A 13,183-nucleotide genomic window follows, 5' to 3' on the forward strand; every position below is an offset into this window, starting at 1 on the left:
ATATATATATATATATATATATATATATATATATTCATATTATATAGGCCTATATATTCATATTATATATATATTCATATTATATTATTTGCATAACAAAGTTTCAAAAAGTGCAAAACATGATTGAAACGTTTATATTTTATCATTCCATGCTAATTTATTCCGTTGAGTAATACAAAAATACCTCGAAATGAAAACAAATAGTAGGATTACAAAGTCATGCAGTCACCACGTGCATCCTTCTGACATTGTTTGATGGTAAATATGAATGTGTTGAAGGGAAGTTCAGTCTTAAAGCGGTATGACGACATATCAACTTTTGCTCCTAGAGAAAAAAAATCACAGGCTGCACAGTGCACAGGGAGACAGAGCCGACACAGATCTCCGTCCGTAACATTAACCCGCAAATCTTTCACAATGTGCGTTCACATCGAGAAACACCCTACACGTTACGCTTCGACATTTAAAACGACGCCGAAAAGAGGCGCCGCGTAACGCCAAACGTCTTTGTTTATCTGTGCGTTTTCTCCGTCTCGGCGTCGCCGAGAGTCCAGTTCGGTTTTTACGTGAAGCTCCAAAAATCTATGAAATGTGTTTGCATGTTCTTCTGGATGTAGAGGTGGGATTGCGAGAATCGAAAGGTTGGTGAGCCCACACGCTCAGCTTCCCAGAAAGTACGTTTAGCAATAATTCACTATTCTCTTCCTCACGCGCTCGGCTCGGTCGAAGGCTACATGATTCCTGGAAGTGGAGAATAAGCTTTTTCTCCCTTCTTTTTGCCATCAATCTCAACGACAGGCTTGGAGAAGGGGCGCTCGGACAGTGGAAGCCCTCCCCTCTGCTCGGATCTGCCTTGGTAGGTGCGAATAAAAAAGGGGCCAGTGTTTGCAAATATGCAGATACATCGAAAGGGGGGGAATCATACTTTTTTGAAGTCTGCTCAAAGTTGGGATGTCATCTTCCTAACGATGTTGTTGGCTGGGAGAACGGGAGAATGATTGTACCGTACATTGTCAGTCGTGCTGCTGCAGACCGTACACTGGCACCGCAGAGACCCAGGTTTCAGATCACTGAGTCTAGACAAAAGGTATTTTTGTGCTGCTTTAATGTCAAATTAAATTAAGATCCGACGCGTATTTTTAGCGACTGGACGATATCGACTTGATTTTCTGATGGAAACACGATCACGCTTCCCAGGAAGTAATATTGCTTGAATTCTTTAGAACGCAAGTATCACATTTAATCACTTGACAGAATATACATGCAAGCCTATTTAAATGCTACGGCGGGCTGCACAAACTTAACACTCTTTAATAATTTGCTAGTAAAATTATGATGCCGATGACGTTTATGATAGTTGCTCCAGCATGTAACGACAGGTGGTATTGTAGTTGATGATGCGTTATGTTATAGACGCGGAACTTTTGCTCCACCAGCAGCACACCTGTGCGTTACTAAAACGCCGTGCTCGCTATTATGACGGTAATATTGCCAAATATAAAGGGTTTTTTGAATGTGTTTTCAATTTGCTGTTTAGTCGCTCGTGATTTGTGGTGATTAGTGCAACTCATCGCGGTGGGATTAGGCAAAAATGTGCGCTTCATTGTTCACTGAGAGGATATTATCAGGCTGATGTCGCCGCGGAGAGCGCGCGGGGATTTACTGCTGCAGTCCGCGGCCGACAGCGCGCGGCGCTCATGCACGCACTGTTTGTGTGATTGCCAGTCATTAGGCTAACTTTCACTGTGACGCAAAGAGTTGGAGAAGTTTTCAAGCGCATTTAACTTTGAGCTATGCAAACGCTCAGGACGCCGCTCGAAAACAGTGCACATCTGGCTGGGCGAGCTCTGAAAACATGAATTATTGTCAACGTCCTGTGGATCTCGTGCGCAAGTGTGCTCGCGAGTAGTGCTTGCGTGTGAGAGCGTGCGTGTGTGTGCGTGTAATCGTCAAGCGGTGTGAGGAAGAAAGACAGCGGCAGGGGGAGATATCCTAGGTGTGTGTGCGTGTCTTGAGGGAGATGTTACGTTCGACTACATTACCTGAATCACCCGATATATGCCTGTGAGACGCTGGGAAGTAATCCCACTTATTTTTTTTTCTCCTTTTAGAGGCTTTAGCGCTTTAGTGGCAATGGATTATCCATTACTTAAACATTTTCTTGGAAATTAATTTGACAAATGTTAGAAGTTTAGTGTTCCTGAATGGCTGACATTGTGTGTGTGTGTATATATATATATATATATATATATATATATATATATATATATATATATATATATATATATATATATATATATATATATATATATATATATATATATATATATATATATATATATACACACACACACACACTTGGGTTGTCAATTAACCTAAATTCCCATAATCAATCGTTTCAATTAAGAAATCGATTAATCGTTAACCAACCTCAAATCATGGGGCGCTACTAAATTTTCACGTTAGTAAAACAGCTCAACCAATACTCTAAAAAATAATCCCATCATTTTTTTTGTGTTATGGCAACTGTGGGTTCATTTACGTTCACGTTACGTTACGTTACGTTAACCAACAAGCTACATTGAGTTAGAGGAACTTAATAGTTTGTAGCATAAACACATTTTTTTAAGTTGATTACTACTATTAGTTGTAGCCTTTGAACCAATTAATCTCTAAAAGCTATGATAGCACATGCTAACATAACTTATTTAACATGTATATTTAATAAACAACTAAGATATACGCACTGGCATTAGCGCAGTCATTGCTTATAGAGTCAATGTAGTGTTTACCTTCATTTATCTACTCTTCAGCACAATGGTAACCACAAAAAATGTAACATTAGAAACTCTTTAAAATGTCAAACATAAAAACATTAAACACTAGCAGGTCTTTTCCTTCACTAAAAACAAACAAATTAACACTTCATTTCAACATTTATTATCCTTATGCAGTCCTATGCAAAGCATGCTGGGAACTAGAAATCCACTGCCTAATTTCCGAAGTTATCAAGACAAGTTGCTATAACCACAGACATTTGAGTTTAAATTACAGACGATACTAAGTTGATGTAATGATCAACATTTATATGTCAACAGAAATGTTTGCAAATTAAAAGGTTTAATTAAAATAATAAATTAGAATTTTTAACTTGCACCCATGCATTTATTTAAGTTGTGGTGACAGGTCCCCTGAATTAGTTTTTAGAGTGTAATTTTAAAGCTTACAGCTAATATCAGGAATATGACCATCACTTAACAAGTGCTTTTAATTTTGCGGACATTAGAAATGCTCTATTTTCATAGTGTGAAAAAATAACTGCTTTACATGAAAACGTGACCTGTAAAATAATCATAACAGATAGACTTGTGTCATATATTGTTGAGAGGTCTCAAATAGCAGAATACATCAAGCATATTTCAGTAAGAGACCAACCTATACCAAGTATTTGTATGAAAAAGTGCCACCGGCGCATGTGTAAACAGTATACACATGATGCTTTTGCGCCACGTTTTTGCTTGTAACTTCGCGAAACATTAGGAAACCATAGGTCACATACACTGTAAAAAAAAATCAGGTCTCCAATTGAACATTTTCTAGTGAGTGATCACATCTAAAGTTTTCAGTTGGCCAAATTGAATTTCTTGAATTTTAATTGAATTAAATTGCATCAATTCACAGAAATTAAATTTGGCCAACTGAAAAATTTAGATGTGATCACTCACTAGAAAATTTTCAATTGGAGACCTGAATTTTTTTTACAGTGTATCTTTATTTAGAGTAGGTGGTTTTGAATGAGCCCAAACACATGACATGCTGCTTAGCTAAAGCTATAGGCCTTCCGAGATCCGATCACCAAATGGAAACTGGATCGTGGGTATAGTGGGTAGGAATGGTGTGTAGAGGCCAATCTGACACTGTTTTACAGCTGGAGCATGCTTGGATTTGTTTAATTGGTCAGATTGACAGGTCTGGATTTACCATGCGTCATAGATTTGGAGCGCACAGCTGAAACAGCGCTGGAAGATTATCACTCATTCACCAGGATCTTATAAGGCTCTCTTGTTGTTTATTCTATGTACTTTTATTGTTGGGTTTACACGAGTAAGTAGTTCAATCATGACAACTCTCGGAGTGAATAGATTCAACCAGCATTTTATTAGCATAGAGCTAATAAAGACTTGATTTTGGCGGACGAGATCTGCTACGCTGCTGCTGCTGAGCAAAAACATTATGTTCAGCTTAGTCAAGAAAACAACAAGGAAAGGCTGCTGCAGAATGATATAACCCCCCTTAGCAGATCTCTACAGGTGGCACTGGGGAGGAGGTAGGATTATAGGAGTTCTCATATTGTGCGGCTTGCTGATAGCGGCTACGATACAGTATAGATAAAGCCACGTAAATGGGGAAGTACCTGTGATTGGTTGGTGTCGTAGAACTGAAAGAACCCATCGGCGATTAGAGTTTCATGACTGAACTTTATATTTCTTATGTTCAGTGAAATAACTTGTTTGGAGGGTTTTTGGGAACCTTGGTTAATTATGTTTCGTAATAAACGGCTAGCCTACCTAATCCATTGCATGGCTTGAAGACATTAATATATTTAGAATACGTAAGGCGCTCTCGGAGCGTTTAATTTTTCCTTGTGTGTTTGCTGCACATGTTTTGCGCATGAGCCACACACACCAAGAACATGCCACTTTTTTTGAAAATAGGCTTATTTTTCAACTCCCCTAGAGTTAAACAGTTGAGCGTTACGGGTTTCGAATCCATTCAGCCAAACTCCGGGTCTGGCGGTTGCACTTTTCGCATAGCTTAGCATAGATCATTGAACCTGATTAGACCGTTAGCATCTCGCTCAAAAAAATGACCAAAAATGATATTTTTTTATATATACCTATTTAAAACTTGACTCTTCTGTAGTTAGATCACGTACTAAGACTGACGGAAAATGAAAAGTAATAATCAAGGAACTTTGCTGCCGTACCATGGGTGCAGCAGGCGCAATGATATTACGCAGCGCCTGAAAATAGTCCCCAGCCAGCCAGATTGTCACGTTGGTTATTTATGGACAGAAGTTAGCCTATTTTCAGGCGCTACGTAATATCATTGCGCCTGCTACACCCATGGTACGGCAGCAAAGTTCCCACAGTGGTTTAGTGTGCAGATATTTCTTGAGACGAGGGAAAAAAAAGATTGGATTGGGAAAGTTCTTGCTTCGTTTGGTTGTGGCCTTAAATGAGTTAGATAATGTCTTAAATGAACTTAAAGAGCTGTGAGAAAATGAGATGTCAGATCCGCGTCATGTTTGGCAACAGCAAATAAAAATCAAATAAAGTTATTGATTAACTTTATTCAATTTATATATATATATATATATATATTTATATATATATATATATATATATATATATATATATATATATATATATATATATATATATATATATATATATATATATATATATATATATATATATATATATATATATATATATATATATATATTAGAGCTGTCAATCAATTCAGCTCAATAGTATAATTCAGTTCAATCAATATATATATATATATATATACACACTTTTTTTTCCACTATAAGCCATGTTTAAAAACAGCCGACAATCAGGGCTGATGATATCTTGTAATTCAACAGGATGTGGAAAAAAGTGTCAGACTGCAACTCATACTGTGTGTGAAGAAAATGCACTTTGGGTTGAATTTAGGGCAAGTTAACAAGACAATAATGCATCAATGCATCATTTGAAAAAAAAAGCAATATAAAGGCAGTCTATAATTGACCCTGAATCACCTGTAGTTCAAGCCAGGGTTGCCAGGTCTGCAGTTTTTTTCTTAGACTACACATTTGTAGTGCGCTTTCCATCGAATAATGGGAAAGTGCTTTGTTCTTTGTTACTTTTGATAAGAAACAAAGTCTCAGCTTTCAAATTCTGTCCATTGTATCAAGCAAGTATTTTCTTCCACTTTAATACAAGTTATCATGAAAAGGCATGCATGTACAAGATATGTTGAAAAATACAGTACAACTTAATGAAACTAATCATTTCTCATGTAATCGCTCAATCAATGTTTCAACCACAGAGAAACGTCAATAAAACAGCTTGTGATCAATATGTCATGTAATGTTACATTTACATCAGGAAAGTTATCCAGTGTTCACAGTTCATTAGTTACTTATAAAAACACTAGAGAGGTTATCTACTGTTAATTATATATGTATGTTTGAATACATTTTATGAAAACTACATTCACAAGCATACAATCATTTCAGTTTTTGAGTGCAATAATTATTTCTGAAAATAAATACAAGTTGAATATAATGGCTCTGTTTTACATTTGAACCTCTAATATTAATGTACCAAATGAGAGAGAGATTTTTTCCCTTAAGATCTGTATCGGCAGATATCATTCTGAATAATATCATAATAATAATCGTATTGGTGGAGAAATTTTGTATCAGAGCATCTATTTAAAATATAAAACTCTTGTTCACTGTAGGATTGTATGGTTGGTTTTCAATAGGGGGGATGACCAATTAGTCGCGTGTTTGTCCCTAGGGAAGAGGCACGAGTTCTCTTTGAAAACAGCTTCACATGACATATTACCATTAGAGGCCTTAAAAACCTAAATGCATAAATGAATACATTTTGTCAGTTAACATGAATGTTTAAATAGTCTGCTGTGGAGACGTACTGAATGTTTCCTCCACATTACAACTGTCACATACAATAATTGCTAAATATGGCAAATGAAAATTTGAGGAGAAACTATGTCTGTGATTTTAAAGACTTGAAGTCTTTACTGGAAGTAAATCTATGTGTAGCAGCTATCATAGACAAAACAACGTTTATACTTTTTGACACTCAGGGTATTGCAGTTTTCGAAATCGATATCATCAGATTTATTTTGAGCACTTTTTACCTTTGGCATCTTAATATTTGAGCAATTATTATTAGTGTCCTTTTTACTGCAAGCACAGTGAGAGAGGAAGAGATTGTGTCATTGTTGTGTGACAAATTGATCAGGACAGTAGCACATTAGCACAAACTTTAACAGTATGAGCTCTGAAAGTATTAATATCTGCAGGAATTGATCATATCCTGTAACATTATACCAATAACAGCACTGATGACTTGCTAGTCACATAGAGTGTCCAAAAGTGGCCTAGTTAGTGCTTAGTTATACAGTAGTTTCACACTACAACCACAAATAATGCTGTTTGCTAGCAGCGACGCTAGCTGTCATTATAGCAGAACGAAAACAGCAAAAATGTCAATTTCTCTCAACTTTGCGTGCTTTTCCACTATGTCTGGTCTGTGTCGCCTTTTCCTGTTCAGCTGTAAGTTTCTTGACCTCTCAACCTCTGTTTGAAAACGAATCCTCTCTTGTCAGTCCAATTCAGCAAGGTCGTTGCTCATTCTTTCCCTTTGATCAAAGAATAATATCCTCAAAGGCTAATATCTTACATTTGTGACACATTGGACATGAAACAAAATAGCATTGTAGTTTATGTAACCTAATGACAGCTTTAGAAAACAGCTTTTTATATTCCATCCTCACTTCTTAACGGTTTCATTTCTGTTTTTAGATCATATGAGGTAATGTTGCTGATTGCCGTTACAGCACAGACCCGTTGTGTCCTTTGTCATCCCCCTAACCATTCAAACGTTATTGATTATGAGGAGTAAAGAGGTGATCTAAAACACTGGAGAGCTGAATTGATCAAACTGTATTTTGGCCATCTCATACTTTCAGTTTAAGGATGGAACAAAAATGTTCTTATTACATGAATGTCTGCATTTCGTGTGAACCGGCTGACAGAAGCAACCAATGAATGATTAACCAGCTGAACCGATTCTGACCGTATGACAGATGAGATCACGATGAACTTGTCTGTGAATGATGGTCATGTGAACGACAGTTTGTTCTGTCTGATTATTCTTTCAGTTGGTTTATTTATTGACTCATCTGACTTCATGCCTTTTTCTCTAATATTTTGGAGCTTTTGACATTCCATATTATCTATAAATGGGTCATTATGTTTCCTCTACTGAGCTGCTGATTACATGGTTAAGAGTCTGATTACACAAGCTCTATTTGAATGAATACAAAGCATTACAATCATTCATAACCATGCTTTTGAATAGGGCTAGGTTAATTGCGTTGGGCTCTGGCTTGCCATCTTTACAGCGGTGAGTGAGGCATTGTGCTGCCGCAAAGAAAAGAGTGCAGCGTGTGGCCCGAGGTACGGCGCGCTCCTCTCAAACTGCAGCACACAATCGGGTACATTAAAAGTTTTCAACCCCTCAGCTGAGTCTGAACTGCACAACATCTGCGTCAGCGTACTGCTGTACCTTGAGTCATCTGCTTCATTTTTTTTTTTAGCATGGATGTTTATTTGAAGACAAACCCTAAAAAAAAGGACAAATATTTTCATGACTTCACTATGAATTTGTGATTTGATTGGCTTCTACTTTGGACCAGACGAACATGTCCCACCTAATATTCAGGTCCATAATTAATAATTAATGTTTCTTAACCCGTCTGCCTTATTTTAAAAAGTTGCCAGCCACCGCCAGCATTTTTTATCATATTCACAAAATTTTTATAGCCCCCAGAATATTTTGTTGTATGAATATCTGAACATGCAACATATCATAAAAAAGGGGAAAAAACAGAGCCTCTGCTCTTAAACAAAATAATAAAAAAAAAAACCTTTTTATTCTAGCTTAATTAATTTTTTTTAATCAACTGTTGAATATGGGTACGTTTCATAAAAAAATCTACATTTTGAGCAAAGAGCTGAGAAAAGCATGTTTTTTTTTGGTCAAAGACTACGTCCAAATCAGATTCAGAACGATAATTAACTAAGGTTGAACAGCCCTGTAGCTCGTCTTGGGTCGACATTTAATTTAGTAACATTAGACAGTTTTGATTTATGTGCTGTTTAATGTTGATGATCACATTATTTTTTGCATCTGCTAACAAACATAGATAATATACATAATAAAGGCTAGATGTCTCGTCTGCGCTGCTGGCCAATGGAGGTTGACGTCCGCACCTGGCGGCCATCTTGTCACAGTCAGCTCGCACACTCCTAACATTGTGTTTTAATGATGCATGTACTTTTTAAACAACCATAACTTGGTTTGTTATAAACGTCAGAGATGTATTTATGACACTGCATACTTATGAATAATTATTCATAATTTTTTCAAGCGTCCAGAATTATAGCCACGTTAATAACGTTTGTTAGAAACCAAACCATTTGTAAATCCGTCAAGATTTCAGTGAGATAAGAGTATTTGTGTTTGTGCAGATCACTCACCTTACATAAGGCACCACAGAGCCCGCCAGAAAGCTGGCCTGTGACAAGATGGCCGCCGGTGATGACGTTAGAGACTCCGCCGTAAGACATCTAGCCTTTATTGTGTATATCTATGCTTACATATGACATAGCTCGTTTCTGCTTCTTCTTCGCATGTGTTTTGATCAGGAGATTCAGTGGCTACTCTTTCAGAAGATGCGTAATAGCGCCCCCTACAGTATAACAGTGAAAACATGAAAAAACGAAAAATTAATCAATGGCGGGGAAGCTTTTTCTGTCAAAAGCCAGACCTTCAGACTGATGGCAGAAGGTCTGGATTTCATGGCAGCTTTCACTGGCCAAGGACCGGCCAGAGGCCGTCAGACTGACATTTCACTTTGTTCCACGTCATGTTTAGGAGTGTAAAAATGTAACGCTGATGTCCCTACAATAATGGGACATATGTGTAAAACTCATTTGTAAAACTCTTGAATGTATTTTAAAGAGTCTATGCTGCAAACTTACTTTTGAAAATCCAGTTGTTCCTGATAAGAGCTCATTATCACAGTTGTAAACACAACCGCGTTCTTCTTCCATGAGGTGGTTTGGCTTCACAGCTTCTTTGTTTCCAGGCAAACCGTTAAATATTGTGACACACACTTTTCCCAGATAACATGTAGAATTCAGCCAATCAGATGACAACTTAAAAAATCCTGATGTGTTTCCAGTTAAGTGTGCCATATGTATCAGACATTCAGCCAGTGGTACGTGGGCGTGATGTCTGAGGCTGAGACTATAATAAAGGTAATTGCGACTTTTATTTTCACAATTCTGACTTTTTGTTCTTGCAATTGAGAGTTTAGATCTTGCAATTCTGACTTTTTTCTCTGAGTACTTAATAACTCGCAACTGCAAGATTTTAACTCGAAAGGTTTTTTTCCCTCAGAATTGGCCTTTATAACTTGCAATTGCGAGTTTATAAATCACAATTCTGAGAAAAACGTCAGAATTGCAAGATATAAACTATATAAACACTATTTTTGTAGTTTGTGAACTTTTAAGGCATTTTTTGTATTCAGTCTCCCAAAAGATAGATGGATATATAATATCTGCCAATATATAGCGTATCAGCTTCAAAATATAAATATCTGTTATCACTTTTGGATAAAATTCACACATTGTGCATCCTTATTTATTTATGTGGCGTTACACTGAGTAGCCTTCCCTATTGTGAGATATCAGTGGTCCAAAATGTAACACAACTGTACGTTAAACATGAAACGTGTCACATCACGCAGCAGTTTTGAGTTCAGTATGGACAGACAAATTGCTGATTATGTCAAGTCTTTACTATGCATGCATACTGGTCTTTGAAACAGCTTAGCTAGTGAACAGCAATTATATGTGGCAGAAAAAAATGATACTGCCAAGCAGGAATGAAGGAAATGTTGCAATGACAATCATTTGACTTAATTTGAAAAATCTGTGACTTAATTAGACAAAAATGTTGGAAGAGCGTGAAGTGCTGGCGTTTGACAGAATGTGGGAGTTACACATTTGTAGATGGATGCGTTGATTAAATCAGAGGGTCAGAAGAGGCATAATTTGACGCGAGTCCTCAGTGAATACTGTGCTGAGAAGCTGGAAGATAGTTTAACTTAAAGGTGGACCTGATGTTGAAGAGGTTACAATGATTGACAGGAACCGATGTGGAGGCAGCGACAGACAAATTCACTTTTTTTAAGCTTTTACGAGACATCAGCAAACACAGGTCATATGTTACAGGAGCAGATGGGGGAGGGGGGATGCCCAAGACAACAAATTACAGAGATCCGACAATGCTTAGTAACTATCACGCACACTGTGTTTGCATTTTATTTGCTGTGAGATCAATGGTAGCATATTACCGCCAAAAGCATCCGGCACACTGGGAAGCTGTGTGACTGAATTTACTCCTAACGGGGGAAAAAAACTTCTCAAAACAGGAGGAAGCAAATCGATTAATTTATGTCCAGTGGGCTTATTTGCTAAGGCATTTTGTGGGCCCATTTCCATCACCCTAATGGTTACTTTGGGAACAGTAATTAAGCAAGTAGTGCTAACATTGAGCCACCTGTCCCTGGCCTTTTTCTTACCTCATCTGACTGGCCGCACTGCCTTTCTCACACGTTGTCATTCTAAACAAGACTTTATCAGAACATTGCACTGAGTTATGGGCTCAGTAAGATGTTTTAATGTTTTTGAAACAATATCTAATGCTCACCAAGGCTGCATTTATTTGATCAAAAATAGATTAAAAACTTTTTAATATATAAATCTTTGTACCTTTTTACCACAAAAAGGTTCATAGTAGCACCTTAAGGTACGGACTCTAAGGTACTAATATGCACCTTTTAGCAGTACAAAGATGTACAATTTTGACACCTTTTTTTCTCTGTTTACAAACTGTTTTCTGTTTCAATACATTTTAAAATGTAATTGAATTCTGTGATGAATTTTCAGCAGTCTTACTCCAGATCCTTCAGAAATCATTCTTGAATGCTGATTTGGTTATTCTGAAGAAACATTTCTTATTATTATCAATGTTGAAAACAGTTGTGCTGCTTAATATTTTTGTGAAAACGGTGATCTTTTTGTTGTTGCTGCAGGATTCTTTGATGAATAGAATGTGTAAAAAGTAGCATTTATTTGAAATAGATATCTTTTGTAACAATGCAAATGTATACTATCACTTTTGATCAATTTGATGCATCCCCGCCAAACAAAAGTAAATGAAAACTTTTGAATGGTAGCGTACACTGGTCTGGGATTACAGCATATAACATAGAAACAAAACAATAACACAGATAGGAGTGTATATCTGGGGAAGGACTACGACACGCTGTTAGGATAACACTTGGGGTGTGGTGGTGTGTGGCCAACTGTTGGCTTGATACAGCAACCATAAGAGTGGAACGGATTTGAGATGTGCCATATTGCCATTCCAAGTCAGGATAAAAGAAAAACCACGGGCTGTCCATCGCAAGCTAGCATGGTCCGTTAGAGACATGTTTTTCTCCTTAGCTTTGGATGGGAAGTGAGTCATTGCTGCTAATACTGAATAAAAACGCTGCTATGTAATTTCAGTGCTTTTGGGACGTGAAGGTCGGGTGCCTCCATAGTCCCAGCAAGAGATGTGTGCGGCGGGGAAGGTTTGGCAGGCGTGAGGTAAGGCTGCCTGGTGCAGTGTGGCCCCTGGTTTGGGAAGGAGAACGAGAGGAGAGAGAGAGAGAGCGACAGAGAGAGAGAGAGAGGCTGGCTGTGGTCCGCTGGCGCCACAGACCCCTGAGCTGGGGAGAATGCGGGGGCTGCGCTCCTGCCTTTGAAGCTTTACCTCCCACTAATTCTGGCCTTCCAATTTCCACACACTGCGTAGATCCCCTCCACCACCCCTCATCCTCTCTTCTCTCCCTCCCTGTCCCTTTGTTTCCCTTATAAGGACTGGCCCGGCCATTTCCTCAGCTTTTCTCAGTGGGGTTGTGTGTGTGGGTGTTTGTGGATGTCTCTGTTGTGGACGAGGGGCAGCCAATAAATAACAAGAGTTGAGTTTTTGGTGTTTGGGTTCTGTCATGAGGTAAAATTCTGCGTCTGGAGTCTGGACGTTCAACAACGTTCTGTCATGTTTCATATTTTACAGTGTGATTGACAACAGGTCTCTTTGGATTGTATCTTTTTAAGTTTGATAATGTGATATTTGAAGTTAATTTCTGTAAGAATTTAAACATTGCAACTGATTAAGTGTTAATAAATTACTTTGTGCCATCTTAAACTACGTTAATACATGTGAATTAATCAGGGATAAACACTCTAGGATTTAAT

General features: G+C 37.7%; 1 protein-coding gene across 5 annotated transcripts in view; it reads left to right on the forward strand.

Moving 5' to 3' along the window:
• Positions 1-287: 287 nt before the first annotated feature.
• Positions 288-13,183, forward strand: part of cxxc5a (CXXC finger protein 5a) — a 28,813-nt gene continuing 15,917 nt past the window's right edge. The window contains exon 1 of one of the 5 annotated variants that reach the window (XM_079835767.1): positions 288-856. The gene's annotated coding sequence lies outside the window, so the exon portion shown is untranslated. Of the gene's footprint in view, positions 1,088-13,183 lie in introns of all 5 variants that reach the window. The other 4 variants (XM_079835764.1, XM_079835765.1, XM_079835768.1 and 1 more) reach the window with 4 other exon arrangements.

Source organism: Gobio gobio (genome assembly GCF_949357685.1).
Source record: "Gobio gobio genome assembly, chromosome: 14".
NCBI lineage: Eukaryota > Metazoa > Chordata > Actinopteri > Cypriniformes > Gobionidae > Gobio > Gobio gobio.